This window comes from Aquila chrysaetos, chromosome 12 (genome assembly GCF_900496995.4).
Source record: "Aquila chrysaetos chrysaetos chromosome 12, bAquChr1.4, whole genome shotgun sequence".
In the NCBI taxonomy this organism is placed as follows: Eukaryota; Metazoa; Chordata; class Aves; order Accipitriformes; family Accipitridae; genus Aquila; species Aquila chrysaetos.
In genome coordinates this window covers 39,351,748-39,376,949 of record NC_044015.1, presented here as the reverse complement: position 1 = coordinate 39,376,949, position 25,202 = coordinate 39,351,748, and the positions used below count along the sequence as shown (strand labels likewise).

Sequence of the window (25,202 nt, the reverse complement as noted above, 5' to 3'; positions counted from 1 at the left end):
CGGGCCTCCAGCCTCCCCCCCCCCCCCGCCAAACCCCTTCCCAGCCGCGGGGGTCCTCCGCAGGGCTGCTCTGCGGGAGAGCGGCGGGGGGGTGCTGCGGGTAGCGAGCCCCCCCCTTGCACGGGTAATCCCCCCCCCCCTTGCAGGGATACCCCCTCCACCCGGGTAAACACCTACCTTGCACGGATACCCCCCCTTTGCACGGATACCCCCCCTTTGCACGGATAACCCCCCCTTTGCACCGATAACCCCCTCCTTTGCACGGATAACCCCTTCCTTTGCACCGATACCCCCTCCCCTTTGCACGGATAACCCCCCCCCTTTGCACGGATATCCCCCCCCTTGCACGGATAACCCCCTCCTTTGCACGGGTAACCCCCTCCTTTGCACCGATAACCCCCCCCTTGCATGGATACCCCCCCCTTGCACGGATAACCCCCTCCTTTGCACGGGTAACCCCCTCCTTTGCACCGATACCCCCCCCTTGCACGGATAACCCCCCCTACATGTGCACACCCCCCCGCATGGGCAACCCTCCCCAGCGTGGGGAACCCCCATCCCTTGCACCAGCAAAGCTCCTTTGCTGCACGGGCAAAGTTACCTGGCACTAGCAAATCCCCCCCCCCCCCCCCCGTGCTTTACACACTCCCCCCCCCCCTTGGCTTTGCACACCCCTCGGTGTGCCGGGCAAGCCTTCGACTGGGGAGGAACTTTCCTTGGAGCAGCCCGGACCGTGTCTGGCAGCAATGCAGCAACGGAGAGCCGAGCTGCAAAGTCTCCAACTTACACGGCACCCCTAAAATAGTCCTGATTTCATCCCTGAAAGGATTTCCTGGCTTTGTGTGTCTTAACTAGCCTTGGCCATTTTTGTAGAATAACCCTATTATTCACAGCTCCGAGGGTACAATCTGCTAAAGTCACTTAATAAAAAAAAAAAAAAAAAAAAGAAAAACCTTCAAAGGGCGTGAGAAATAAAGGCAAACAAACAATTGTCTGTAGCTCTCGGCTCCCCTTGATCGCGGATACCCGCTTCATTAACAGCAGAAGCATTATATTCTTAAAACTGGAAGCCTCAAGATGCGTGATAACACTGCAAAATTAATTTGGAGGGGTCTGGGGGGGGGAAGCAAGTGGATCTGCAGGTTAATTAGTATTTTTTTACAGCAAAGTGTGACTTTAACTTGCACAACTTAACGAGTGGCATGGTCATCCCTCCAAATTCACTGCTTTAAATCAACTCAAGCAGGTATTTAAAGACACAGAGGGATGCAGCCCCAGCGTATTGAGCAGAGAGAGGAGAAAAAAAAAAAAAAAAGAAAGAAAAAAGAAAAAAACCCTCAGATAGTGATTTTCAGTTTCAAGTCAGGGAGCCTCAGACCTGCGCCGGTGACAGCGCAGCTCCGTACGCACCGCGTTTGAACCTCCCGGCAGCGGTTCTGCTTTCTCGGTTACCTCCTGGTGACCCCTCCGAAGGAGCCCGCCGATTCCCAGCGGTCTGGAGACCACAGGTTGGAAACCACTGGTTTTGCATAAACTTCTGTTATTCGGCACCGGCTTAGGTTGCGAGGGTTCCTCTTAGCAAATTGTCGAAGGATGATGTGTACTGCATAAATTAAAACATCATGTCCCCTTGCCATGTGAAAGCATTATTAAAAGAAGCATAATAAGGGATTTCCACCATGTTATCAAGCGTACAAAGAAAACTCCGAATGGGAGGGATGGCTGTCATCGGGGTAGAACAAGCTGGGATTTTGGAGAGGCTTGAGAAGCGCTTTGAATAGCCCGTCAGTTGGACAAGGATCAGCGCTGACAATAGCCGGTCTATACGTGGTATGGCCTGTTAACATACAGCAGCAATCGTTAGAGGCCTCATCCTGACGACGGGGCTCTTCAGGGCCCTGAGCGACGTTCGTGGCTTCGGGAGAGCCACCGTGGCTGCTCGCCTGCCCTGGGGGCTAGCTTCGCCCCGCTGAGATTCAGAAGCCCCCCGAAATCACCGGGGGGGTCAGTCCTGATCCCCTTTCCGTCAAGACCTTAGAGCCATACGCTGCTATGACTCGCACCTCCAAAACTATCTAGAGACTTAAATGCCATTACGGTTGATGGGAATCAATGCCCAGATGTTTCCGCGGCATCCCATGACCCACTAGGGAATTGGCTACGAATCCCAGCAGAAATGTCGTGGAGGAGCCGTAGGTTAGTGCCGTGCCTAACCCGGTCCCGCCGTCCTTTGTGAAATTTAGATTCTGAAGGTACTCAAAAGGAGAGTAGTCCGTAAGACTCTCTCCAGGGAAGAGATTGCTTTATTATTCCACACGTACACGGAGAACTGAGCATAACGGGGTTTTCCTCCTCAGTCTGAAGGCTCCAAACCTGATGCGATATAAGTAAACACCACGGTCGTGCAAACGCTGTGTTACCCTTAAACAGGAGGGCAGGTAGGCAGAAGTTTAACCTCCAGGCTCCCAATTTCAGGGAGTAGCTTAAATAAGCAGACGACTACGTTTGATGGAAATTCCCACCTTACACCGCTAAATACGTGTGAATAATAACGTTTTGCATGCAGTATTTGCTGCCCATCACCATGATTCCCAGCAGGAGAGCAGGGGAGGATGAAGAGGTGCTGCGGTCCCCAGCTGACAGATGAGGGCGGCTGCACCGGGATTCGGGATCGGGGCCATAGGTGCATCGCCAAAGCCACGTACACGTGGGGATGGGCATTAAAGTAGTTGTGCTAAGGGCGAGTGGGATAACTGGACTAAAAATTGGTCAATCCTATCCCTTTCTCTGTGAAATCTACTTAACCGTGAGTTACTGGAGGCACTGCTGCCTGGCACGGCCGTACGTGGGGTGCTGGCTCCGGTGCCGAGCGTATCACAGAAATGCCTGCAGACTTGTAAGGCGTTTCTACAGGGTGTCGAGTCTATTGCAAGATGCATTTGTGGAGGAAATAACTCCCCAGCAAAAGCGTGCAGACTACAGAAAGGAAGCAAACAGAACGGAGAGAGGCGCGATAGGCAGCGTTCCCCCTTTTGTTTTGCTGTAGATCTTCTAATGGGGAGCAAAATAAATGGTAATACTATCTTAACGTAAATACCCCTTCCCAAGCAGAATTTAGTTGAAAAACCAAAATACCGCAAAGTGAAAGTTCCCTGCAAAAGCAAATGGAGTTTAATAAGCTCGCTGTGATTTACTGATGGGTTTGAGCAGTGCCCGCTGGCCCAGCTCTGCGGCGGAGCCGGGCTACGCCGAGTGCCGGCGTGCACCCGAGTGTCCCTGCCCACCACGCTGATGCCTCCATCCGGCTGGATAAACCCCCCGTTCGCAACCTGGAAAGCAGGCGAGTATGTACAGTTGCCCTCAGATATATTTTATTTGTACACAGTCCCGCGGTGTTATCGCTGCTGGAAGCTGACGGACACCTCTCACAACGGTACCAAATCATTTTCCAGCGATACCAAATGATTACAGCGTACGGTACTGATATTGCCGTCATCCTAAATCCAGTGCTTTATCAGGCAGTTTGGCATAAACACTTTGGACCTAATCTTGCATGCCTCGATGAAAGTTTTGCTTGAATAAAGTTTGTGCAAGAGTGGTATAAACATGGTGTGGCAAACAATGTTTATATGCCCATACACACACGTGCACGCACACACACTATTTATTTTAGTATATTATATATCTAGGCATTGTCATATTTATGCAATATATTTCTCAAAAGGAAAGTATGTCTTTTGTTGCTGTTTTTCATGTGAGAACATTTTACGTTCAGGGTTGGCTCAGAATATAAAAGCTGAGATGCAATACATGGTGTGAAAAATAAAGCTTAAGGATTGCTAATTGGACTTTGTAAGATTCAGGTAACAAGAAACTGAGGTAGTTAGGAGCAGCAGTGGTATTTTAGCCCTAGTTAACATGCATTCCCTACTGCCCTTTGCTGCACGCTTTTCTCTGTGGTCTATAACTTCCAAAATGAGATGTGCGTTATTTCCCTAAATAAATAAATAAATAAATAAATAAAAATCAAACCAGCAATCTGTTTAAGTACTAAGTCATTTTTCACATTTCTCATCTATGCTAAAGTTCTGGGAAGAAAATAAATAAATAAGTAAATCTGAGTGGCCTTTTCAGACAAAAACTCAGACAGCTTCGTACCTGGGTTAGAGACTGGCAAGGAGGGCACAGTAACAGGTGCAGGTTTATTACCGCTTTTCTGGCATTGCGTGTGTCGCACATAATTCATTTGCAAACCTCTTCCGCAACTATTTTTTCAAAATAGTGTAAGCCCTGCTGACCCAGAGCACAGATGAGGTCTGATTGCTTTCCTCACAGACACAGAGCAGCAAAGTTTTCCATCACAAGTTTTGCTAACTCTGTGTCACCTCTTTTCTGCTATAAAAATTACCCTTTTCAGCCCTAAATTAGGTATTCTTTAAAAGGTGGTAAGGTCTATATTCTTCATAAGAAGGACAGGCACTGTCTGGTACAGCTATTTCAGAAAAGCCACTTTTATCCCATAAACCTTGAACTAAATTAAATTTTAGGGGATAAAAAGTAATACTCTTCCATCGTGATTAGTAACTTTTTACTTCCCTACCTTTTCTAATTTTATAGACAACTTCATAACGTGCAAGGAGTGAGTCATAAAAGTCGTGTGTATCTATCTCACGTGCAAAGGTTGGTTGTACGAACTGAAATCTGCACAAGAGCCAATGCTTCTGCCTAAAAGATGTCATAAAAAATCACAGAGTGAAGCGTACCCAGTCCGGTTTGCTTGCTCTGCCTTTCCCAATGCCTACGGCTCCTTTGGAACAGCGAAAGAAATGTGTTAGTCTCAGCACCTGAATTTTTTTTTTTTTTTTGAAGTCTTTATTACTGTAATTCACTGACCTGCCGCATTGTAAGCCCTGGCAATATAGATCCCTGCGATGGGCACCCTGCGCTGGTACTGGATCTCTCTGAAGAGGCTGCTTTGTTTTTGCAGAAGAGAAGTTTTTCTTTAAAAAAAAAAAAAAAAAAAGAAGTGTAATCCGTGTGGGCTGCCTGTGACAATCACTGCTCTCCTCTCTCAGCAGCAGGGAGAAGGTGAGACCATCCTCTGCTCACCCGACTGTTGTGTTAACTTCTATACTGGGCTGGGATGATTTCCATAGGGCAACCCCCGGAACAGCCAGGCGCGATGCACAGGTGGCCCTTACAAAGGGACACGCTCAGCTACGGTTTTATTTGGATTCCTGGAAAAACACATAAATCACGACACCGCCCCACGTATGTATGCCCGACCCCTTCGTTAACTTCTTGGATGAAAAGGTTATTTCTGAGCCTATGGAGCAGGTGTACGTAGTACGGTCGTGAAGCTTGCGGGCAGAGGCACACAGACTATATTATTCCTCCCTCAGAAAATTGAAAAGCCGAGCCCGGAGATCCCCCAGCCCAGCTCCCCCCTCCTCCAGGAGGAAATAAGCATTTCCTTACAGATATTCTTTTTTTTTTTTTTTTTATCCTCTTCAGCTTCAGATTGTCACTAAATATAGAAACTCTTGTAGCCATACAAAACGTGCATCGCCCCACAGCTGCTCATTTGCAATTTGTTCTGCACTTAAAAATCTCTTAATGCTACAAATAAACTTTGGGAAAGTTACATCCCAATAAACAATGAGGTGTTGTTTAAAATTACATGTGCTACTGTATTATTAGGTCTCTACCGACACTACAATTATCTTTTGAAGCTGGCAATAACGTATTAGCTGTTCAGTCAGACGCAGAAATAGACTGGTGTATAAGCCCTCTGCCATTTTTATGAATGGAAAATATTTTAAAAGATTGTTTCCACTTTCTTCTTTGTCCTCTCCCCAGAAGGAGCCCCCTCGCCGAGACTCTTTCCCCACGTCGCTTTAATATTCATATATATTATCCATACATTGCGATACATGATTAACTGCCTCCCCCCCCCCCCCCCCCGCCCCAAACAATACGTATACTTATTGGATTAACTACTCAGTCCTCGCTGGTAAGGAAAGCGGTATCCGTGAGCTCTCGCTTTTATTTGCACGTACAGTTGTAGATCTGTGGCATGACAATTAAAAAAAAAAAAATAAATAAAATAAATAAAACCGTGAATAATCCCTACGCGGGAGCGCAGTTTCCGCCGCAGCATCCGCCCGCTCCGCGGCACCGTTTTTACTCGCCGAGAAAGTTCGCAGCCCGGCAGGTTTCTGCCCGGTTTTGCCCGATTTCTGCCCGGTTTTGCCCGATTTCTGCCCGTTCTCCTAGCAGAGGCTGCCCGGCGTGGGCGGCGGTGATGGGCGTCGCAACTCCGTGCCCCCCCCCTCCGGCACAGCCTTGGCAGCGCAATCGCCAATGGGGAAAAAAAATAGAAAATAGGGAAGGAAAGGTTGGCGGGGGGGGAGGAAGCAAAGCCTTTAAAGTTTGCTGTTTGATTTTGGTCTGGCTTTTTTTTTCGGGGGGGGGGGGATAAATAAATAAATCTCGCAACCTGCCATCTCTGCCTTCTCAAACGTTCGCCAAGTCAGTGGTTCGCCATTTTCATCTAAGGTACAGGAAAAGGAAAGAAAAAGGAAAAAAAAAAAAAAAAAAAGAAAGGAAAAAAACCCCAAAACCCGGGAGAAGCGCAGGTCGGCACCGCCGCCGCTCCAGCCGCGCCGCACCCGCGCAACCTCCGCCGCTCGCTCCGCCGCCCCCGGATTCCCCCCCCCCCCTTATTCCCCCCCCCCCTTTTTTTTTTCTCTCCCCCCCCCTCCCTCTTTTGCCGCAGTCTCCGTCCGGCGCTGGGGCGAGTCCCGGCAGCACCGCGCTGATTTATCGCTGTTCCAGCCGCGGCTCGCAATTATGTCACTCTAAATCACGCACATGCGGAGAGCCGAGGAGTTTTTGGCCAGCTCGCAGCCGCCCCCCCCCCCAAAAAAAAAAAAAAAATTAAAAAATATATATGAATGCGCCAAGAAAAAAAAGGGGGGGGGGGAGAAATCCAGGGGAAAGCCGGCACCCCCCGACCCCCGCTGCAAAATAAAGTCTTAACAAAAGTAGCGGGGGCGGCGCGGAGGGAGGGAAGGAGGGATGGAGGAGGAGAGAGGGAAGGAGGGATGGAGGGAGGGAAGGAGGGATGGAGGGATGGAGGGATGGAGGGAGGGGGGCACCTGGCAGCCGCCGCCCCCGAGCCCTCCCGCCCAGCAAGGGGGCTGCCTGCCAGCGGCTGCGAGCACCATATCCACGTCTATAGCTGCATATCAACATCTATCTTAAATATATATGTATGTCTGTGTATATAAGAGGGGGGTCGCGGGGCTCCCTCCCCAGTGGCAGCGGGACGCAGACCCTGCCAGCCTCATACCTCGTTAGGCCCTGTGGCGGGTTGGCTTGTTATTTCCCATTGCATCCTTTAACGGTAGAGAAAAAAAAAAAAAAAAAAAGAAAATCAGTATCAAAAGTGCTGGTGGCATCGCTCTAATTCAGGGGTTGACACAATCCGTGGGGATTTCGTCCCGGCACGGGCTCTGCCAGGTCCCCTTGGCTGCGCCCAGGGTCAGGGCAGGGTGGCAGGGGGAGAAGTTTCAGGAATGCCTGAACGGCTTCAGGCTTCACGCCGCCGGTAGATGCTTACACGGCTAATAAAATCTGGGATAAGCCCCCCAACAATAATCCTGCACACAGGGCAGGAGGCTGAAACTGTTTTTTACGGTTGCACCGCAGCAACAAACTCTTGATTTCCCCCACCCCGCTCATTAAATTCAAGAAGGATCTCCAGATTTTCAGTGTCGCTGAGCTCCAAACTTTGGTGCAAGTGACTTCTGCCCTGCTTGGCGAAGGTAACCTGCGGGCAGGCCTCCTGCGTGTGCAACACGGAGAAAACACTGAATCTCCGTGGAAAATCCTGTCTCTCGCCCACGGTTTGGAAAATCGGTAAGCGAAGGAGAATCGGTAAGTGAAGGAGAAGAGCAGAGGAGAACACAGGACACCTGAGTGGAAGGGAAGAGCGGTCGTGGCCGACTGTCTTCCCCGTCCGATGGAGACTCCGGTCAAGCTGCTTTTCCCTCTTTGTAGCAGTGCTGCTCTTCCCAAAGCCTTCCCCTTCCAGGGAAAGGAGCCTGCTCCCGCACACGTGGGCCAGCGCCGGTGTGCTCAGCACCCTCCGGCCACGGGATTGCAAAGGAGGCAGCAGCGAGACACCGCCCCCCCCTCGCAGGGGAGGGGCCCTTTGCAGATCCTGCCGGGGTCCCCCTTCTTCACCTCATCCCTTTGGATGGTTTTATGGCAGCTTGGAAGTTTCTGCGGAAGCCGGGGCGGCGGGGGGCCAGGTACCCCAGCACACGGGTACCCCTGGTTCACAGGTAGCCCAGCAAACAGGTACCCCAGTACTCAGGTACCCCAGAGCACAGGTACCCCCCCCCCCCCCCCAGTACAAGGTACCCCAGCACTCAGACACCCCAGGACACAGGTATCCCAGTATAGCACTATACCTGTACACGGGTATCCCAGTACAGCCCTACACCTGCACACAGGTACCCCGTTAAACAGGTACCCTGTTACACAGGTACCCTGTTACACATGTACCCCAGTACTCAGTCACCCCAGTACTCAGTCACCCCAGTATACCACCACGTATGCACACCGGTACCCCAGCACCCGGCTGTCCCTGCACACAGACTCCCCAAAATCCATCCCCCGGGACGCGGGTACCCCGGCGTGTGGGTACCCTGGCACCCAGGTACCCCGTCAACCCGCTGCCCCCCGGGCAGGACCCCCCGAGCCGTGCCACGTGCCCCACACGGCACTGGGCCGGCCTCACCGGGGTTTTTTGCTGTTCTCCGGAGCAGATGAGGTCGGTGCAATTTGCCTTTAATTACAAACGTCACGAGACTTACTCCAAAGGCGATGCCAAAGGCCTTTATAAATTGCGAGCTAACTTGATTTAAAAAGTGTGATCGTAGGAAGTAACGAAGGTTCCTTCCCCTCGTCGCGACAAATTTGCATTCGGCCCACGGACGACGGCGGCGGGGCTGCGGCGTCGCTGGATTTCTTACGAAAAGTTACCCGTGGCCTGCGAGACAGCTGGAATTCATATTAGAATATTTTTAACGTGCTCTTACAAATACTTTGGCATACGCCTATTCCACTCCTTTTAATGATGTTGACTTCATTTCCTTTAATACGGGGGAAAAAAATGCTACACCAACAAGGCTTAATTAAATTAACAAGAAGAAACAATAATAAATAATTCCAGTTGCCTTACTGCAGGGTTGCAAAATTCGGGTCAGAGCGCCTGACCGATAAAACCGAACGGCTTTTCCACTCGAGTTTTTTTTAGACCAGCGCGTCCACGGGCTCCTCCGAGCCCCGCTCTCCCCTCCGCGCGCTCGACGCCATTTTTAGCACCGGCCCCCTTGACCAGCCGGTGTCCCGTCCCCCCCCCCCCCCCGCCTTGGCCCGCCGTGCGCGCGCACGTACACCCACGCGTGTCCGTGCCCGCGCGCACGTGCGCCGCGTTGCCACGACGGTGCGCGGGACGCGGGCACGTGCCGGCCCGCACGTGGGCGGGCGGGCCCTGCGCGCGCGGCCGCCGGCCGCCCCGCCCATCCCATCCCACCGCCCCTCCGCCCCGCCCCTCTCCCCACCGCCCCGCCCCTTTCTCCACACACACACACAGACCACACCCCCCCTCCCGCCTCAGCGGCGGGGGCCGGGCGGCGCAGCGCCCCCTCCCGGAGGGTGAGGCGGGAGCGCGGGGCCCGCCTGAGGCGGGCGGCTGAGGCGGCCGAGGCGGCCGAGGCGACAGCGCCTTGCCTTTGCGCCTGTGGCGGCCGCGGTGGGCACGGCTGAGCCCGGATTAAAGCCTCAGAGCGAAACGTGACTTCGGGCAGCTTCCCCCTCGCTTTGCCTGCCGTTTCCGTCAGCCACGGTGCGTGGATCCGGTGTTAGCAGGGCCAGGCCCTCCTCCCTGTCCCGCCACCTGCGTGTGGGAAGGGGAAAGTCGGGTGGCTCCCGCTCCTTCCCCTGGCTTCCTGGTTACCTCCGTAATTCCAGAGGGGGTTTGGAGGTGGAGGGAGGAGGCAGGTGCCGCGCTCCCCCCGGGAAAAACAAGGGCACATTTTCCACAACCCAACCCTTCCAGGGACACCATCAGCGTCGCCCCTCAGAGGCTGCCCTGAGGGGCAGACCCCTGCCTCCAGCAGGTCAGCGAGGACCGGAGGGGTCCTGGTGCACGGCAATCAGCGCTGAGGTTATTCCCTTTATTTACCTGAAGGAAAGGATGCTTTTTAACGTGACCGGCCAGATCTCCCACGAGAGACAAAATATGCTCAGTGGAATGGAAGATAGGCAGGTGGCTTCAGCATCGGGGAACATTAATACACAAGGACAGGCCTCCGGCTGATGTAAATGGATGGACTTGCACTGTCTTCACATGCTAAGTTACACGAGCTGTTGGCCTGGCCTGGCCTGCCGACAGTCTTAGAGGTGGATGTGCTTCGTCCAGCTTCCCCCTTCCTAACTGGCCCAGTAAGGGCAGCCCTGATGAGTTTATTTAGCATGACCCCTAATGCCAGTAAAGATTTCAGAGCAAAAAAGTATTTACCTGTTTGTTCCGTGTTAGTATTTTCTCATTTTAGCTCTGAAACGTTGTACACTCCTGAATAATCACTGCTCGTTACCTTATGTCTATCACCTTTTTGTTTTTAGCCTAAGGAAAAGCCTGTGCACTGGGAGTGTTGCCGTGAAGGACATTTCCTGGTGTTTCCCCGAATGACACTGATGTATGTACAAGACGATGAAACACTTCACGTTAGAGGTATAGACACATGTATATACCACCGCATTGGTATAACCACCCACAGAAATGCTAATATTGATGTTAGAGAGCAGGCAAATTCTGCTCCTCGGCGTGTTCGTGCACAGATTTGAGTGATATTTTCCTCGCGCCTTTTGAGATCGGTTTCCTGAACCTCAGTAGAAATCTCCTTTTACACCAAATTTTAGGGATTCTAACCTGACAGAGGGCTTCCTAACATGAGCTGTATACATGTTTCATGGCTGCTTCCACGGGTGACTCGCTTGCTGGTGTTCGCTAAGTGAAAATGTGAATTTTTACCCGCCTAGCCTTTTTTTTTTAACCCATGTAATAAAATATGACACTAGAGGGCGGCCTGTTAATGTAATTCAATAATGAAGTTGCAGCCGCTGCACGTGGAGATGCAGCACTGTCCCCTGCTCCGCGCCAGGGCCGTGGCTGGAAGCAGGACTGGGAACGGCGCCTTCTCCCCCTCTGAGACAAACACCACTGCCCCGAGATGCAGGGTGTGCCCAGAGTGTAATACCAGAACTCCGAATAATAAATATTCCTAAGAACTGTGATTTGCCAGCAGACTCACGCCATTTGCGTCGCCTCGCGAGCAGTCCCCACGTTTAGCACTTAGTCCAGCTGGGAGGAGGAAGCGGCAGGAGCTGTCCTGTCCATTCCCTCCGGTCAAACCCTTGTCCTGCCCCGAACCGTTGCACCTACTTTCACAGCTAAATGACAACACTGCAGCTGCAGCCCAGTTTTAGCAGTCTGCACTGCAGTTCAGTTAATACAGTCCCCACTGATGGCTCGCTCTCGGTCTCTGCACAGCCTTCCTGTGACCGAGGAGGTCTCTTACAGTTCCAGAGACCGGTTTCCTTGTGTCAAATGAGGTTAATAGCTGCATGCAATTTAATTAATGAAAGATTGTGAGTATTTTTAGAACACTAGACGCAGTATGCATCAGAAATACCAGGTATTATCTAAGTACGCAGTGCTGTCATTATTGATATTTACATTTATACCGCCTGGAAGCTAGGATTTCCTTGTGGTAGGCTGCCGACAGCAACACCTTTTCTCCCCAGATTTAAAATCTGCGTGTCAAATGCGAGCCAACAGGCAAAAGTGACATCAGACAGCCTGAGGTAAGACCAAGGACACAGGTCACAGTACCGTGTGCACTGGTGGGGACTGGGGGTTGTTGCACATGGACCATACCACAGGTGGGTTTTAAGGCCTCCTTGCAGCTTGCTCTGCAATAGTCTCAAGAGGCTTTCAGTGCTGTGAGACTATCAAAGGTAATTGAGCATGTTCACCATGAAACGAGAGAACGTTTTAAGCTGAACTTCAGTGAGACTTTCTTATTGTCTGGAGCAGAAATTGGCCTGAAGTTACAGATGGAAAGAACTTAAATTAGTGGCCGCTTTTCTGAAAACTGATGTTCCTTAGCATTTAGCAATAACATGTCCTCAGTTTTTGCTAAATTGCAAACGAGCAATTAATTTTTCAACACTTGTGCAGAATACTTTAAAAATGGAAACATGAAAGTCTTCTATTAAAATGAAGTTGATAGTATGCACCTGCCACTAATGTACTGTACACTGTGTCTTCCACTCATTATAGTGATGATTTGGGTTGAGATCAAGAGTCATATAGTGAAAATCACTTCAACACGTGCCTGTTCATATGCATAAACTCCTGTGTACCAGATGGCAAAATATAATGACATCTTAAACAGCTAATTGCATAAACCTTGTAATGCAGATAATTGCTGAACCGAAGTATGAGTTAATAATTTCCCACTGTATTGCCTGGCTTGACACTAATTCTAAAGGAAAGTTGTGACAATTCTAACACACTAAAGTTCACCAAGCGGTAATTAAAACTAGCACTTAAAATCATTCGACTTTCAAACCCTTAATTACAATTCAGTGGAATCACTTTGTAGAAATCTAACATTTATAGATAGTTACATGATAGCTGATATTTCATCATCATCCCTTTCATGGTGTTCTTCTAAGGCATGCCTCAGGAAGCGTGTAGCTCTCCCTGGAAGTCTAAGGTTGTAATGATTTCTGTAGCAGCGGTCACTGGGAAACACTTGGAAAACAGTGGCCAAGACTAGGAGTGCACATACATACTGCTAGAGTTTTTTCACAGGTTACACGTAAAGCAGCGTGGTCAGTAGTCATTTTTAATCACCTGATGATACATAAGTGTAAACAAGCAGCAAGCCACTACAATGAAACCTATCAGTTCTCAAAGAGTGGGTTTAAGAATTGAGTTGTTTTGGTTGGGATGATAACACAGGTACTGACCTCAAAGACAGGCCTCTGACACGTCACGAGCTGTTACCGTGTATTGGAAAAGCTGCCATGGATTGAAACGATGAAGAATGGAAGTATAATTAATGATGGTAAATACAGTTTGGGGAGAAATAAGCCTTATCAGACAAATGCAATTTCTTTCTTTGATGAGGCGCATCAAATAATATGATGAAGGTAAAGACTGAATGATAAAGGTCAATGAAGAGATATGATATTCATTTTTTATGGAGATTAGAATTAACACTCTGTGATATTCTGATCAAAAAACATTAGAAATAGCAACAGAGCATGCACTAATTAGATTAGGAATTGGCTAACAGCCTGTTAAAAAGTAGCTATGAATCAGGAAGCGTTATCAAACAGGAGAGTTTTACCAGGATCAGCATCAGGTCAGATGCTAGTCAATGTTTTCTTCAATGATTTGGATGTAAACACTGTAAATTCACAGCTGATAAACTTGAGGGTGACAGGAACATTGGTGGAGTGACAGACAATGATGAGAATGACACTCCAAGTGATCTCTGTTGCTTGATGAGCTGAGCCCATTCAAACACAATTGGTTTTAATACAGACAATATCAGATTATGCGGTTTCTGGTGCTCGCACTTTTAAAAGATCGTTGGAAAACTGGAGTGGGTGCAGAAAAGAGCCACAGAGAGGATTTCAGGGCTGAAGAAAGTGCTTAATGGTGAAAGACTTAAAGCACTCAATCTGCCTAGCTTACTGGAAAGAAGACTGAGACGTGACAGGAGTGTAATGTGTAAGTATTTAAGTATCTATGAGATCTCTCTGGAAGTATCTGCTGGATACCGATGACATTTTTAATCTTTCGGAGAAAAATGGATAACTGCAAGTCGAAGTCAAACAAAACTCAAGTGAGAATTTAGGGGTTTTTTTTAATAGCAAGAGTGGCTGAAGGCTAACTCTAAAGGCATGAAGTGGATACTGTCTTTTTTTGATATTTTCAAAGCAAGACCAGAAGACCTGCTGCAATCAAAACCAAGTTAATGTCTTTAATGCAGGGGCAATGGCACACAAAGAGTTGTCATATATCAAGCGGCTTTCTCTAGCCTTCAACGCTGTGAGTCTATGTACACCAGCAGAGACGTTTCATAAGTGTTTGGGAGAGGGAATGTACACCTGTGCAAAGGAATAATCAAGTAATAACAAGTCTAACACATTTTGTGGGCTCTCCAGACCCAGGCCAGGTGTGCAAATATCACACATTCGTATATCTCTAATAACGTATTATTTTAAAAGATAGAGTTTATGTGCTGATGGAGCTATACAAAACCACCAAAAGGCAGCCCCCTACCAGTAGATCTGTCACCCCTTGCCTGCCACCTGGCACGAAATAGCTGATTCCTCAGAGCTCTGCCTGTGCTTTCTGGTAAAGCAGCAGTGACCCCAGCTCTGGGCATCTTCTACCTGGAAGTCTGTTTATTCACAGTATGAATAAGACAGTCCTGGATAGGAGGGAGTTGCAGACAGAATATTAGGCTGAAACTTCACCCCGAACCTCTTTTTCTTAAGCTGCCTCAGCAATTGATTCCTGTAGGAAACGCTGACAGTCACTTGTCCTGCTGCTCACGCAGCTTCCTGCCGCTCTGGCCGTACAAACCCACCACAGCAGTTCCCAAACGTGTATATGTGCTCTCTGCATCCTACAAACCTGTTCCGCTCTCACCCCGCTGAAAAGTTCAACAACTGTCAAAATCGTGAACAAACAGAAACCATTTCAAGACTCTACGATACCACCACGCGGTGCCTCCAAGTACAGCTCAGCGTAATGCAGAAGGAAGAGAAAAGTAGGGGACTCATCCCATTTCTTTCAGCTCTAGCATGTTCTCGGGGGTCTCACATCTAAGTTCAGACAAAGCACAGTTCAGCCTACCCTAATGACCTGCAAGCCCCTAATGAAAGCTGGGAGCTAAACTCTATAAAATCAAATAGCATAGACCGATTTTGTGCAGGAGGTCAGAGTAAAGGCTCGGCAGAATCCTTTCTGCCCTTAAACATATTCATTAGCCTGCGAAACCTAACTACCAGGTGTCTGTGTTGTTACTAATTTTACAGATGGATGTAACCATATCCAATATGAAATATTTCCATGCTCAGGTCTCCCCTACTGCTCCCTCCAGTCTTTCCAGCCATCCCTGTTGTGGATCAGCAGCCCTCTTCCTCTGTGGGAGCAGCACTGGCATGTACAGCTGGTGAGGATCAAGCTTTTTTTCCCCCAAGAGAAGGATGCTCCTGGGAAGATGCCGTTCTATATGGTTATAACATTTTCAGTCTATGCTAAGCATCATCTGTAAAATCTCAGCTCAGGTGATTGAGTCAAGCTCTGCAAAGTAACTCCACTCAGTAGGGCTGACAATGCTTCATGTGATGCATGAAGAGATGGCACTTTTTTTTGTGTATCCATCTCCGAATTATTTACTTGAGGCAGCCTCTCAACCGTCTGTAGCTAGCTGGGGTTTACAGCCTAGGGTCTGGCCTTCCCTCACACACTCCACCAACTGCAAGGTAAATGTGCCTCCAGGTGGTCCTGGTGGTTTCCCAGAGAGCACTGTTCTTCAGGGCAATTTCAGTACAAACCTCTACGAAATGCATGCATTTTATTCATCGGCCATATATATATATATATATATATATATATATATATGTATAAGTGAAGAAAGTAACTGATGGTATTTCAGTCTATGTATCTGCATCATAACTACTACAACTTGTCCATACAAGAGACACTGATAATAACAAGCCAAAGCAAAAAAGACACCCAGCAGCATTATTAATTGATAACTCAAATGCCAAAAGTTTGGGGGACATAGAAATGTCAGTGATGGCAAAGCCTGGACAGCTAGATAGTCTCAGGGACTTAGACAGAGATCGATCCAGTGGCTGATGACCTGCCTTTTGGGCTTGCAGTGATGCTGATAATCAACTCTAAGCAGCAAATTGTCCCACTGATCGACTCAGCAGCTTAAAGTGAAACACGAGCTGAAATGGTTTTCTGGGAAGGAAGTAATCGGAGGAACTTCTTTATCTTTAAAATAACTGATAGATCCAGCGTGTGGTGGTATGACATGAAGGCGACTTATTTCTCAATCTGTGAACATAAATTGGTCTTCCTCTTTTCTTTCGATAGGAAGAAGTCTGATGGGGATAGGTTATCTTCCAGAAGCGGAAATCTAGAAAACAAGACAAAATATGTTGTCACATCTCTTTACTGCTGTTTGCAACATTATTTTCTGCTTAGGATTTCTAGATACTTACTATATCAATGCACGTGTAGAGTAAAACCAATTTCGTATCATGGATTTTATCAAAACAGAATTCAGTACTGAAAACATAGCATGCCTTGTGAGTTTTAATACCAAATATTGCTTAAATCGAACCTATCTCCATCATTCCCTTTCTAACCAGCATTCAGTAATATTCAAACAGTGCTAATGTAATAAATATTCACTAAACGTGAACATAACTCAGAGTTCTCCTACCTGTCTGCAGTCATCTGGTACTCTTCAGAGGAGGAGCCATCTTCTCATCTTCTTTTCTCTTTTCTTCACAAGGTTTTCAGCAAAGGGTCAGCCACCATATTTTAGCTTCTCCTAAAAACGCATGCCTGTCTTTGCTACGCATCATATGTGTCCTGATATCCAAAAACATTGGAGACAGATTGAAAGATCTGTTGGTAGGTAGAGTAGACACTCTGGGAAGAGCGGGCCTCCAGATTCTGTTCTGTGTGGAGCAGTTGCCCTCTGCCACTAGCCTGGTAAAATAGCCTTATAAAATACAGTATCATCTGAGAAGTGGAATCAGCTCCTAGCACTGGTGAAAATCACTGGAGATTTATCATTTTCCAAGTGAACACCTGGCAACGGATTTTCTTTATCTCGCCTAATTTGCCTTTGATTTCTAAGACCCTCAGGCTCTTGGAGATCAGATAATAGTTCAGTCTATACAAAAAAGAAATGCATCTCTCTTCTTAGCATCGGTTCTCAATTTGTTTTTTCACCCGCTGCTATCGCCATGTGTAATTACTTGCAGGTGTCAGCTGGAACGTGATATCTTTTGTCTTCTCAAGTGCTTTGGCCAGCAGGGACCCAACAGGCTTTGGTTTACCATGATTAATTGGTTGACTCTTGGTTTAAATGACCACTGGAAAAGGACAACTTGTGAGATAAGAGCTTTCACTGTCAGTCATAAGGATTGCTTCACCTCCGGATGTTCCAAAGCAGTGCTGCTGGAACAGTTTGGACCGCGGTCTGAAGCCAGTGAGACGTACATAGACATACAGGACTCTGTGATAACTTGCCGTTCAGGAGGTTGCATTCCACTATGAGCACCAGAACAAGGTAAGGAAACCGGTGATCTTGGTCACAATTAGACCTGACTTATACAGGTTACTTATCATCCACTCCATATCCCACCAATTTAGGCTCTTAATATAGGCGCCTATCACTGTCTTAAAACTCTTCAGCAGTGATTGCTGTCTGCTCTATTAATTGATGATTTCATTGTTCATTACACCTATTTATGTGTGGCTGTCAGGAAAGGTTTTGTTGTTTCAGCTATGTAAGTATAAGTAAGAACAGTTCTCCAAATCACGATGGGATTTTGAACTAGGCAGTGGCTTCAGGGAAAAACCTGAAGATTGCCTGCAGAAAGAGAACAAACTCTTCAGAGGTGTCTGTTGTCCAGCAGACTGGCTGCTGGAGGCTTTTCAGGTAGCAGGAAACCTTTCTCAGGGAGTTTCTGCAAGGCTTTGACATTTATAGGGTGGCTGTCGGTGTTGTATAACCTCAGAAGCGTCATTATCATTGACCTATCGCAGAGCTGCCACTATTTCATGTACCCTGTTCTTCAGCAGAGTAATGCTTACCAGTGCTTTTCTTAACTCATGTCTTGTCAGTAACATCTTTTTGCTGCGTCTCTCGTTTCTATTTAGAATATAGAGTCACAGTAAGACAAAGAGGCTCTAAAAATCAGAGAACCGAGTTATCAGCCATTTCTGTAAATTTTGGCCAGGGTTAACTTCTAAAAGCTAATTCTCATTTACTATTTAGTTCAAAGAACAGATTCTAATCCTGGTTTTATTTTGTTGTTTCATTTTTAACCTCCATTATTTATCAATTTCTTTAAATTATTTGTTTTTTTCACAGCATTCTTTAAGGCTTCTCCCCCTAGATTATTTTATCTTGGCGATTGAAGTGATTTCTGTATAGTCGAACGCTACTTTATGCAGCTCCCATTAGGGCTATTCACATATCCATATGTGCATGCAGTTCCCACTAATGCTTGTCAATGGGACTTAACATATGAGCATGGACATGAGAATAGACCCCTTGCTGGGCACTTGACTAGATGGGGGTTTTTTTGATGTTGATCCAGATCACTCACAGCAAACATTGCTGTTATTAGAAATCACTGCCCTTAACAGGACCACCAAATGCAACCTCCCTTTCCTTCTCATTCTTTCATATGGGAGCCGCTCGGTGGGGTTTGCAGGCTCAGAGTAAATACTTCATAGACACGAACTGGAATCTAAGGTTATTGCGTAAAGTAGCTTTATTCTGTGTATTCCCTTCTGTTTGCCATGCAACAGTATACAGTTAAGCCTCTCCACTGTAGAAAGGGCAGGTTTTTTTAAGGTGTGAAGTGGGACTTGGATGCTTGGGTTCTGTCTGTGGCTCTGTCTAGGCAGGATGGTGGGAGCTTTAACATTCAGTACTTATGAAAATAAATGGAAAGCTAAGGTAACTTTGAGCATTTACATTTTATTTCTGTGTACCTGTTTTTCGTATCTTTAGTGGTTCTCATAACTGCAGACTCCCCACTATGCTGGTATTCACGTGCATATAAGTTAAGTGATGACAGAACACTTTCCGTCATGAAGTTGAAGTCTTCAATATGTTTTGTAAAACTGATGCATCTTGTACCATCTGTAATCCCACTCCACTGCAATTCAGGGACATGCAAATGTTGAATCATTATTATTTGCTAACCATATGAAAATAATTACTGATTTCAGTGTAATTTGTAATGAACACGTGTCCACATCTGAAAGGGGAAATGACCAAGTCAAGATGTGTTCTCTCAATCTCTTTTCTGCTAGGAGATTTTCTGCCTTTAAGCCACACTTTGAGATCCTGGAGCGTTGGTTTTTTTTAAAATGTATGATCCTTGAAGATGTTTACTGAGCTATAATTCTGGGTGCACTAGGGACCAATGAACTAAAGTCAAGTCAAACATAGGCAGGAAGCACTGTGTTTCAATACCCAGCATTTCAGGAATGAATTTACTCAGTTTAAATCTTCACTTTCTACCTCACTCCATGCTTTCAGGCTTTCTCTAACGGTACTAGGAGCATGAACAAGCTGATAACAGAGTACCATGGAACGACAACATCTGTCTTCCAGAAGATCTGGCCCCAATCCCACCAGCTACATTGCGGGCAGAACCTTGTACCAGAGCAGAAGTCTTGAATTCAGTCCTGTGGGCACTGGGACTCACTTCTGAAGGCTAAACTGGAAGCACATCTCAGGACAGAGCCAAACGACACATTCAGCAATTTCAGCAAGCAGTGAAACTTGGGCAGCGTTAGCCGTTGCCCAAGGTTGACCAGTGCTTCCTGCTTTAAAGGTTGATTTTCAGTGGTCATAACTTTGCCAGGTATTAGCCATTAGAGGACATTTTCCAAAATTCATGTTTTCATCAGGCTGATTTCTTTCTGGAAAACTTTTATCCAGACTAATTCATCTATCTCCAAGAAAGGTGCTAGAAAACAAATGTTTCAGTGTTACTGTTCTGGTAGTTTGTCCTTGAAAAGCTCTGATGACATCGTTGTTTGAAAGCAACAACTAGGAGACTGGCCCATCATCTGTTTCTTAAGAAATGCTTTACGGTAGCCTCAAAAATCCATCACATCTGAAAAGCCTTTACAAACTCAGAGTTTGCACATGCTCAGCAGAAGTTTTCTAGCATTAAGCTGCTAAACTCACTGCAGGTTTTATAGGGAACAGGCACCATTTGGGCAGAGTGCACAGACTGTCTCACTGTGCAGGGGGTTCATGAACACCACTCTGGAACCTTCTTTCAAACGTTTGCTAACTTTTGGGTGCTCAGTCTTGCATTCCCAGTGGTGTCCTGTGAACATCCCCTCTTCATGTGCAATTAAATGTCATTTACAAAGCAGGTAATGAGTTAAAACAACCATGCCCCTGTTGCCTAGTCGGAAGTGTGTCTCCTAACTGGTACTAATGGATAGCAGCTATTAGTTACTCCAACATTAAGGTGCATTCATATTGAAATTTTGTACTGACATTACAATGCATTTGATTAAAATGCAGAAGAATTACACATTAGATATTATGTGGCTGGATGGAAGCATAATTTAGCTGAGTCTGCAGATGCAGTCATGCAGGTGTTTCCGTAATTCTGATTCAGTTGGTAAAACTGTCGATGTTCAGTGGCCCTCAAATCACATAAGCATCTGTGGTTCAGGTCCTTGTGAAAGGAATTCCTTGTGCCTTTTATCAGCTACGATCACTAGATTCCTGAGCAAAACTTTTGTGAATCAGGCAACATTTAAATATCGGGTGTTTTGAGGGGAGGTATTACAGACATCGGGTATTTCAGCTTGCATTTGTTAACCACAGAGCTAGTGTAAGAAGAGGATAAAACCTGGGCTCTTTGTGGGAACATTCCCTCACTCCAAGGAAGGGTTATGCTTTCTTACGTAAGAATGAATATAAGTCTGGATTATGTCCGATTTGCAGGTTTTGAAACTAGTCTGGCCTTATGTATCTCCCTACAAAATAGTTGGGTACCTGAAAAGCACTGTATGCCAGAGTTTTTATAGGTAGATTCATGTTTTCTACTTAGGCCTATTATTGATCAATACAATCTTAACAGCTGCAACTATTGCTACTTTTAGTTTTCACAAACAACAGAATGATGCCAGGTACTTTCAGTGCAGAGCCAGAGAGCTGAGCCCAACGTGCAGACGGGTCCACAACTGCCAGCAGAAGCTCCTGCGTCCTTAAAGACATGCACATATACAATTTCTTTGCTAGATTGAGAAATTCTTGAAGGCAAGAAGCTGTGACTGTGAGCAAAAGACCGTAGAAAATAGAGGAGGAAAGCAGGGACAGAGCTTACAGGAGCAGCGCTACCTCTACAGCTCCAGTTCAGCAAAGCGGTAGGGCTGTGGCATGAGGGTTTGCAGTGTAACATGGCTGCTGCCCTTCCTACAGAATTTTCCAGCCCATAGGTCTTTCCAGGCTGGGAACATCTAGCCCTTCGCTATGTTTGGAAGCAGGCTGATGTAACTTTTGGAGGATCACAGACTTCATGTCATCAGAACACAGTGTGAAGCAATCTAGCTAATGTGCAATTTTGTCTAGAAAAATCTTTGAGGGTTGAGCACGGTTCAAAAGAAAAAAAAGCAAGTCAGAATCACAGACGGTTTCCTATTTACCTCAAGGGTCACCATGTTTACATATTTTGAAAGAGTTACTGAGCTAATTTGTAAAAGACTTTTATTTTATATATTAAGGAAAAATAAAGACCTCACAAGAATTTTAGTCTATCAGCAACACATGGAAACAAGAAAAATCTGTCCTCAGTTGATGAAATATTTATTTATCATTGAAATCCCAGACATTTGCATCCAGTGTAAGGGCAAGACAAATCTTGTGCATAACCTCCTAGAGAATTCAGTTAAAAGCAGTTTTGGATACCTGTAAGTAATTATGCTATCACATTCTCTAACGGATTTAATTCGGGCCAAGTAGCGACTACTGTATGTCCAAAAGATAATTAATTAAAGCAATGCTTTGGCATATCCCCTTTCTGAAATGTTAGCAGCCTCTCAAGTGACTTGAAAAATGGGCTTCAATAAATGGACAGGAAAATATATGCAATTAAATTCAATCAATAAAGCTGTCCTTGACCAAAGTCCAAACATTAAAAACAACTCCAATTGAATTATGAGAAATCCTTTTCTGATTTTAACTAGATTAGTTTAATCACATGTGCACCGAAGTTGCGTGCCATTCCTCAGTAAGTCTATGGAAACAAAAAGCAATGTACTACTCCCTGTCTCTCACTTCAGCCCAGCTGTAGTTTTTCCTTAGAGAAGAGCACTGTTCTAGAAGAGCCATTTTCTTATTAACAAGGTCACTTATTCAGAGGAAAATGGCAGAGCAGGGTCCGAGGTGACAGCCCTAGTTACCAGCCTTCTCTCCTCCTTTGCTTCCACAGAACTCCTCATCCCCATAACTACACAGGCTCTTTCCTTCCACTTGTTGAGAAATAGAAACATTTCCAAAATCCTGAAAGGCTACTCAAAATGTGAAAACTCTTCCAAAAGTAACTGGAAGTTTTCGATTACCCCCACCCCCCCACCCCGCTTTGTCTCTGGAGCTTTTTTTCCTACTGTACTGATATAGCTGAGGATAAATACACTAAAAAAATCAGAGGTGCTCCGAATTATGGTAAGAATACACATAGGTACAAGCCACAGACATAAGCAAACCTGGAAACAGAAATCCTTCAAAAGTAAAAACAAAAAAAGGGGGAGGGGTCAATTAAAAAGTCAGAGGCTTCTGGAGATAAGTTTTGTGCAACAGTCAGATATTGCAAGAGCCCTTACAAACAACAAAGTTTATATATATTCAAATCCTCACTGAGCAGTCCAGCTTGATACATGCCAACCAGGGGAAATTCAGGGATTTAAAACTCCATATCAATGTACCTACCCTAGCTGCCCATTGCCTCAGAAAGAGCAGGATTCACCTCTTCCCTTCCCCAGAGATGTAGGAACAGCTGACAAATAATTTCACGTAAGCCAAACAGCCATTCAGCTGGGAATCACTACACAAGCCTGCTTGCCTCTAGGAGATCTGAATCAGCAACACCTGTGAGATAAACATTGCTCGGCTGGTCCTCTGAGCTGTCCTGTCCAATGGAAGTATTCTCTTAAATTCAGAGGGAAAATAGAATATTAGGTTATTTTAGATCTGACCTTTCAGCCATGAAGCACTTAAGATATGAAATAGATGGATCTGGGGAAATAAATCATAAGTAGCAAAGTGTTTGTTGAATTTTTACTCTTTGGGGACTTGCGTGTTTTCTGCAGGTCTTTCCAGAATCAAGGCTGAATTATGACAAAATTATTTGCCTCAGATAAGGGACAGTGGATCAGCAGCAAAGTTATTTTCTGCCCTATAACAAGAGAAGTAAAGCACTGCAACCAGAAAGAGGGAATAAAAGTGTTGGTGGCAATGGCTGCATGGTCCAAGACTTGCCTCGGTTTTCTTCCTCAGCTACCTGCATGAGCTGGCTGGAGAATAGCCATCCATGTAAGTGGCAGTGCTCACCCCTGATCTGTGACCTCTCAAGCTCTCACAAGGATGTAACTTTGTGATTCATCTGCAAAAGTGACTCTCTCGTGCTCACTTCAAACACCCGTAAAGCGTGGCTGGTTGCAGAACATGGAAACGGTCATATGGCTGTAGCCATTGCACTGAAGTTCACAGTTGCTTGTTTGCTGGGTCTGCAGGATGGCTCTGGAGACCTTCCCATGAATGTATCCCCACAAAAGCTGTATCCAGATCTTTAGTGGGATACAGAGCCAAGTGTGACAAAACTTAACTGTAGAATAATATGAAATATTATGATAAGAATAATATCACAAATAAACACTCTGCGCTGCGGTTACGAGATTGGGAAAACTCGCACTGGTTAATTCTCCTACTGACTTCATTTGGACCACGTTGGCTGATACTTCAGCAATGTGTCAGGAGATCAAGCTGAGTAGGAAGACACCTGAAAAAGGCAAATACCTTCCTGCTGACAGCAGAACCTCTGCCTTGGACAGTCTTTAGCTGTTTGCACACATACTGTGAAGCCCAAGAAGCTTGTATTCCCTTAGCAACCAAAGTTGGCACCTGTGATATTTGTTTTCAGCGACTGACACCAAGAGTTTGAACTTACATCTGTTTTACTGAATTATGGTAAAACAGTATTAGTAACTGCAAAAAGCAGCTCTAATTTGGACAATACCATCCAGATCATTTGCAGCTTGTGCTGCCTGTAATTTCATTTCACATCCCACCCAGAAAATATGGGAAACTGCGTAGCAGAAGAACGTGACAAGTCTTACGCAGGCTGGGTCTTGACAGCTTGACCTATTCCCAGCTATAAAACTTGCTTATGTAGAAGTTTTCCTAATGTCTTTTATAGTTCATTTGTGAAGGATTGTCCACCTGGTGCCTTATCACAAACTGTGGAATGAGTCCAGGAGATGGCAACAACATGAACTGCTGTGGGGGATAACAAGGACTCTGTTATGACTGGGAACGTTTGCAGTACTATAAATAACTCTATCAATATTGTGATAATGGCACTTTAAAGAGGTCTATTTTACAAGTGTTGAATGTAAGAGAGACCACAGCTGTGCTCATTAATTCTGAAGTATGCTCCTCTCTACGTACAATTTGCAGGTGTAACAATAGGAGTGTTGACTCAGTGCAGGTCTAGCTAGTGTTTGGATTAAAAAAAAGGTCACAGTAGCATGATTAGTTCTTAACAAGTCTTTATTGTGTTTGGCAGAGGGAAAGCAAATGATGATAGTTTAATTGAAAACAATAAAAGTGAAATGGAACTTTGTTACAGAATTTAGCTATACGTAAATAGCTTCTCCCCCCCCAAAGAGCAAGTACCATAATTGACAGCAGTAGATCTTTTGATAATTAATTGCAGTAAATTATCACTTGGCACAAAGAAGGCATAATTCTAATTAATTTGCAACCTTTCCAGCATAACACTGAATTGAAAATGGCACTGCTGTAATTTTTTTCAAGCTAATATAGAACTGGAGTACGAACAACATTGTGATGCTTTCTTGTGTTTTCCTTGTTTGGAGTTGAATTGGGGTGATTCGGTCCTTTCCACACAATTGCTGTACCACACAGAGATGACCCAAATGGGCAGGAGTTTCCTGCACAGTCAGAATTAATCTGCCACAGCATGGGATAATATAATTAGGTACAGAGATCCAGGCAGAGAACTGG

General features: G+C 46.1%; 1 protein-coding gene and 1 long non-coding RNA gene across 7 annotated transcripts in view; both read right to left on the bottom strand.

Annotated features, from left to right (window-relative positions):
- Window positions 1–25,202, bottom strand: part of NFIA (nuclear factor I A) — a 360,965-nt gene that overhangs the window by 260,193 nt on the left and 75,570 nt on the right. The window lies entirely within an intron of this gene.
- On the bottom strand, window positions 6,015–6,708 carry LOC115349681. Its single transcript, XR_003926189.2, has 2 exons — window positions 6,500–6,708; window positions 6,015–6,344 (listed from the first exon to the last, which is right to left on the bottom strand). It is a non-coding gene; the product is annotated as an uncharacterized LOC115349681 (long non-coding RNA).